The sequence below is a fragment of the Hippocampus bargibanti genome, linkage group LG05 (genome assembly GCF_051943395.1).
Source record: "Hippocampus bargibanti isolate YZ-2025 linkage group LG05, ASM5194339v1, whole genome shotgun sequence".
In the NCBI taxonomy this organism is placed as follows: Eukaryota; Metazoa; Chordata; class Actinopteri; order Syngnathiformes; family Syngnathidae; genus Hippocampus; species Hippocampus bargibanti.
Window position 1 is genome coordinate 14,626,307 of NC_142738.1, and position 6,688 is coordinate 14,632,994.

The window sequence follows — 6,688 nt, forward strand, 5'->3', positions numbered from 1 at the left end:
CGTTGACACGGACGTTGCACGGCTCGTCGTGGATGAGACTCAATCCGTCATGAACAACGACAGCGTGGCTGGACGTGGGCGTGCATTGCCAGTCACCCAGTGTCACCTTGGACGGCCACCTGGAAGGAGGTCTCGGCCGGACGTTTACGTGGACGTTACGGCTCGTCGAGTGACGCAATTCAAACTCGACGAGGCACGGGCTAACGTGGACGTAGCTTTGCCAGGCACAGGGTGGAAATGAGATGGGTCCGATGTACCTGCGGGATCCGATGGTTGGTCGGTTCATTCTGTCACGGTTTGCGAGGTGGTGATGGCGGGTGCGGATCCCAAAAATCAGGCAGGAAGCAGCAGGAGGTTGTTTGACAAATTGTATTAAAATAAAGTCAGCAGGAACAAAATGTAAAACATCAAAATCATCTGAATGGAAAAATACAAAGTATCAAAAGAAGACTAAAAGTAAAAGTCCGCCAAGGTTAAACAAACACATACAAATGCATGCAGCAAACAAGCAGCAAACAATGAACCGACAACGGATGGTCGTGCCGGGTGTCCTTTTAAGTGACAGTGATTATAACGACCAGCACCTGCGAGGCTGCAGGCAGGGCTGACGTCGCTACCCAATGGTCGCCAATCTGATCGGGACGACCAGGACCTGTGCAGGTGCAGGCGGGGCCGACAGCGCCCCCCGTTGGTCGCCAACCAGATCATGACAGCTTCAACCAAGAGAAAGAAAACACCGAAAGAAAAGAGGCAATGGTTCTTGAATAAGTTCGTTTGGCAAAAAAAAAAAAAAAATGTTACACAACATCATAAAAAATAAGAGCAGCACTCACCTTTCTGTCCCATTTCAGCGAATATGTGATGGTAATGAAATGTCGAAAACAGTGGGAATCGCGCAATGCAAACAGCAAGCTTTGCGATCATGGGGACTGTTCATTGTGACTGAGCTGATTTGCCCAAGTACCTGCTGATCGTTGTCCCCGTGTGGCAGCTTTAACTCCAGTCAGAACTTTTTTAGTTCTGTCTGAGTTAACACTCAAAGCAACATTCATGTTTTTTCTGTTATCAGGCTTTAGTTAGTCCCTTTGTGGCCTTCCAAGTGCAATCCACACTAATGTGCCATAGAGCTATGTACTTGAATTGCAAAGATATTCTGCGTCGAAATGTGCCCATACAACAGACAAAAACAGACTAATCGATGGCTATTGTGTGCATACAGTACAACAGGCATGAATGTATACTGTGTGTGTGTGTGTGTGTGTTTGTGTCAATTCTGTTAATGTTGGCAGTTTGCTGTGAGACAGAAGCAGGGGTCCTTAAACCTACACTTATTCCTAATTAGTATTTTACAGGACCCATAGAGTATTTTATATAATTATAACAAATCCATCGTTACGACAATGTGTATGAGTGTATGTCCCTGTGATTTTGTGTGCGTGTGTAATGTTTGTGTGTGTGTGTGTGTGTGTGCGATCATTCGTGCGTGTCTGTGTGTGTGCACCTTTTGCAACAGACACACCTTTGATGGCTTCTCTGTTGCGAGGGATGGTAGCAATGGTTGATTTTGCATATCCGTACTGGGCCGCTAAATCACACAAACGCAAACCTCGTTCGCGTTTTTCAATTACAGTAAAGTCTCGTTATATCGATATCAGATATATCGATAGTCCCGGTTATATCGATACTATTTCTATGCACGCACGGAGAAAATTACATGCAAACAGGGTCGGATATATCGATAGTCCCGGTTATATCGATATTTTTTCGGACTCCCTTGAATATCGATATAACGACACTTTACTGTATCTCCTTTTTCTCCTCGACTGTAATCTTGTTTTGTGTCTTCGTCGGCTGAATACGAGCCTGTGGTGATGTCTTTTTCGGTCCCATGACGATCAACGTTTGCATTCAGAGAAAGGAGAGAAAGGGGGTGTGGAAAGGTGGGCCGGCCGGCTGGGATTCTGTTCGGTCGTATGCTTTTGTGTTCTTCCGCCAAAGATTACTCCGCCAGCCGTGGTGGGGAATGTGTATCGCGAAAAGTAGTGCTCATGCCAAGGTTTAATTTTCATAAATTTAACGTTCATAAACCGAAAAGTTCGAAGGTAAGGTGTTCGTAAACCGAGGCCCCACCCATTGTATAAATTCCTCGTCTCACCCCCCATGGGTGATGTCTGTCCCCAATTTTAGCTCGGGTCCTCTACCAGAGGCCAGGAAGCTTGAAGGTTCTGCGCAGTAGTCCCACAGGATCTTTGCTCGGTCATTCTCTCGACTACCTTGGGAGGTGTTTCCCATTTTGACCTTGGGGTTTCCAGTCCATACTCCGCACAGATGTTTTGATATATATATATATATATATATATATATAGGAGGTGACTGATCGTAGCTCCATTTCTGAGGCGGTATCTATAGCCTGTCTTGGCGATTATCTGGCTGAGGGGGTTCAGTCCTATGCAAAACAGCAGTGGTGAGAGTGCATCACCTTGGTATATGCCACATTTGATAGACACTTGCGTTAGTGGCTTGCCATTGGCTTCAAGTGTGGTTTTCCACATCGTCATTGAGTTTGCAACGAAGGCTCTCAGGGTCCTGTTGACCTTATACAACTCCAAGCATTCAGTGATCCATGTGTGTGTCATCGAGTCATACGCTTTCTTGTAATCAATCCAGGCTGTGCACAGGTTGGTATGTCGGGACCTGCAGTCTTGTGCAACTGTTCTGTCAACCAGCAGCTGATGTTGGGCACCTCTAGTATCTTTATTTGAAACCTCTAGTATCTATCTATCTATATATATATATATATATATATATATATATGTGTGTATACATATATATAATATATATATATATATATTAATATATAGATACATACAGGTCACGTCAGATTTACGACCGGCGCGAGTTACGATAACCCGTTTACGACCACGACCGCCAGACCTTTTTTTTAATTTATTTTTTTAATTCTACGGCTGCCACCACTCCAGCCAGAAACGCTGTTGAACTCCGCAGCGTGTTTGCGATGCATTTGGTCGAATAAAAGACTCGAGATGGTCCATCTTGCTCTTGATCTGTCACATTCCGAACGAGGAAGCGAGCAGCCGACTCGTCGTAGCGAAATTGAATATCTGGATCATCAAGTAAGTGACAGGGACAGAGGTCCGTGCAGGATGATTTATTAAGAGACAACACAAAGCGCTGGTCCCAAAAAGAGGACTAAGGGAATGATGAAAAATAAAGAATGCCAAAAACAACGAGTGGGGAGGGGCAATGTGAAACCCAACAATGGCGAAAAGCAACTCGCACACGGTGGTGCAAAAACGGAACAATCCCGAAAGGATTACAAGATTACAAAATAACTGTTTCTTAATAAATGCTGTGATATCATGAGAGGCGAGCTCTCAGCGGGACGGGAAAAGAAGTGCAATGGACGACAGGTTTGGATACAAACAAAAGGTTTTAATCAAGGGTTCCAGGGGGAATTCACAAGCAACAAAGGTTCGAATAGTGTCTCTTCCAATACTTGTCAAAATAAAGTCTCTTCTGATACTTAAATCCAAATAAAGTCTCTTCTGCTACTTAAATCCAAATAAAGTCTCTTCTGCTACTTAAATCCAAATGAAGTCTCTTCTGAGGTAAAACTGAAGACGGAGTTCTTCACAAGAGTCTCTAGGCCTCACCCCTCTTGACGTCCTCGTCATGTAGCCTAGCCACCTTAGCTAGGTTCAAATCCAGTGTCCAGTCGTGTGGTCCCAACTGGCAATGAGTTCCACGCAGCAATCAACTTCTCCACAGAGCACAGCAATCGAGCTTGTCTTTCCCCAAGCTGCACACTCAGAGGCTCTCTGCCTTAAGAGCCCTGCTTTCCAATCAAGCCCTGATCAGCTGCAGGTGTGTGGGTTTAATTGCTGCCTTCCACCAGGTGGGGCCAAGACTCTCTCTGGGTGGAGCCATCTTAGGGGGATGTATTTGCCCTCCAGGACACAGCCTCTCGTGACATCACAACGCGTACAATAATTAGGGGGAGGTGTCCACCGACGCCTCGGCGCTCGAGCGGGTGGGATCGCCGCAATGCAAACGCCGCGTCGGGCTCACAGTCAGCACCGACACCTCTTTGCGACAGGTGACCTCTTCTGGCTTCTCCGTTTTTGGAAAGCTCACATGTGTGGGAAGCCATGCGTATTTGGGTTAGCATAAAGCGTGCGACACAATAATAAAGATCGATTATAGGAAATATAAAATGATTAAAATAACTCTAAAAGTTATAAGATTTATGAATGAACCGTCAACATTTTGGTATATAATAGTATTCAATAGAAATTGTTACTTAAAAACAACATATTGACATCATATACTATCCTGTTGTATAAACCTCGCGTCAGCCATTTTGAATGCTTTTCGATTTAGGACCGTTTGACTTCCGACCATTTTGTCAGAACGTAACACGGTCGGAACTCGGATGTTATATATATATATATATATATATATATATATATATATATATATATATAATGGACCATTCCTGTACGGCTGAGAGCTTACACAGATGCTTGACTTCCCGTATTGCTTCCAAGCAATAGAGAGAATAAAAAAGCAAAGTCCTGCTTTGATTTGACAAATCGTCTTTAGCATTTGTATGGTGTGAAACATATGTTATGTAAGTGAGCAATTTCAGCCACTCTGCTCGCCTTAAGCTGGGTAACTAAGCCAACCATTCCCCCCGCCCCTCCCGGCGGCTGGGTGGAAGAAGCGAACAGGAGTAAATGGACACTGGAAAAGGAGGCAGATTGCTTGGAACTAATGAGTTACTTTTGAGGATCAAACAGAGGAGTCTGAACAGATCATTCCCAGCCAACAATACTTAACATCGCTGCTGCCGGTTCCCAACGCAGTCACAAGGGGGGCAAATAAAATAAAACAATATGAAAAACACTCCAACGGAGGTAGTCATTTTGTATATGGCATCCTGCCAGTGAGAAGGAGCGCTTGATGTTGGGCAGTCCGTGTAAAATATGTTACCAAGTGTCAACAAAGTATGTATAGGAATCGTTTTTGACCGCATATCCTATATCACCCCTTAAGTCTTCTTAGAAGAGTTCAGATGGTGCTTAGATGAAACTCTTCTTAGTTTCAGTATAATATAATAACGTAACATAATATATCTAATTCATTTGCATTGTATTAACTGCCCTGGAGAGGTTTTCTTATTCACTGAAAGTATGAAACCAAAGCGTTGTTGCGCGGCTTAAAGGGAACATTGGTTCTGTTGAAGCTCCAGTATACGTACATCTAAATGAAATATTCCTTCCGTTCTGTATCTTTGCGCCCCAAACTTCGCTGGTCTCGAAGCAGAAGGCAATTAGCTAGCTCCTGTTGCTCCCTATCTGTATGGAAGTGTACCCGATGTCAATCCTTAGACTGCACATATATGTTTAATAATTTTGCACAGAACAACTGACACTATCTCGTACCACACCAGTGCGTTGCGGCTCAATGTTGTATTGATATTTTCCCTTCGTACGTCCACCTCCACATGAGCGTTGTCTCACACAGGGAACAAAGACAGAAAAAAATACACAAATCCTCAAATATACACACACATGCACATGCATGCACGCACGCATACACACACACACACACACACACACACACACACACACACACACACACACACACACACACACACACACACACACACACACACACACACACACACACGCACACACACACTGATGTTTTGACTCAGGTGCATTTGAAAGCAGGCAGACATTTCATGCAAGCACACCTAATAGTGTCGACTTGATCCCCGCGGGGTGGATCTGCACGCTGGATGAAGAAATGAGTGAAGTTCATCTCAGTCTAATCCCGTGAAGGTGATCCCACACTGCAGTGAAGGCCTTGTGGACAAATATATTGGGACGTCAGGTCTCTACATCGACAGAAATTCCACCCTTCCATCAGATTCCATCAGCCCGAAGACGACTATGCTAGCCGTCTTCGGGCATTAACCGGGGTACACCGGAACTGTTTCATACCCAATTGAAGCTAATAGAAATTGCAAATGAAAACAAAAAGTTAACTCAATTTTATTACAATCACACTTTGAAAACAATTTCAACTGAAAAAGAGTGCTCACAGCATTAGATAATCAGAAAAACAGTGATTTCCCACAGCACAGTATAAGTGCTAAAAATTTGGTATTGTATAAATGACTTCTTCCACCCTGTACAGTTGGAATGCCAGAGTTCTATTACTACGACAATGATTTAATCTGGACTTGTGACTGAGTAGGAAACAGGACTGCAGCAATCCAAAAAAAAAACAACAACAAAAAAACGTCTGTGTAAGCTCTCAGTCGTACAGGAGTGGTCCATCGATGAAAAGGTTTCTTCAGCCCTCATCTGTACTTCTTTGAAGGTGTCGGACGTTTCGCTTCTTATCCAAGAAACTTCCGATTTGGTAGGGTGAGGTTCAATTTGGTGGGGTGAGGTTCAATTTGGATCGTTTATACAATAGCCTGGCAACATAGGATTAGTAATCCTGATGAGGTGATACCGGTCGAAGTGGGGCAATCAGGCCAGTCGTTAGTCAGAATGACAGGAACTATCAGTGGAGCAGCTGCAGTGGGTAGTCCTCTGCCCCCCCCCCCAACCTGAGAGCAGAGACCTATCATAGCAGATTCCGGCACCGCCAT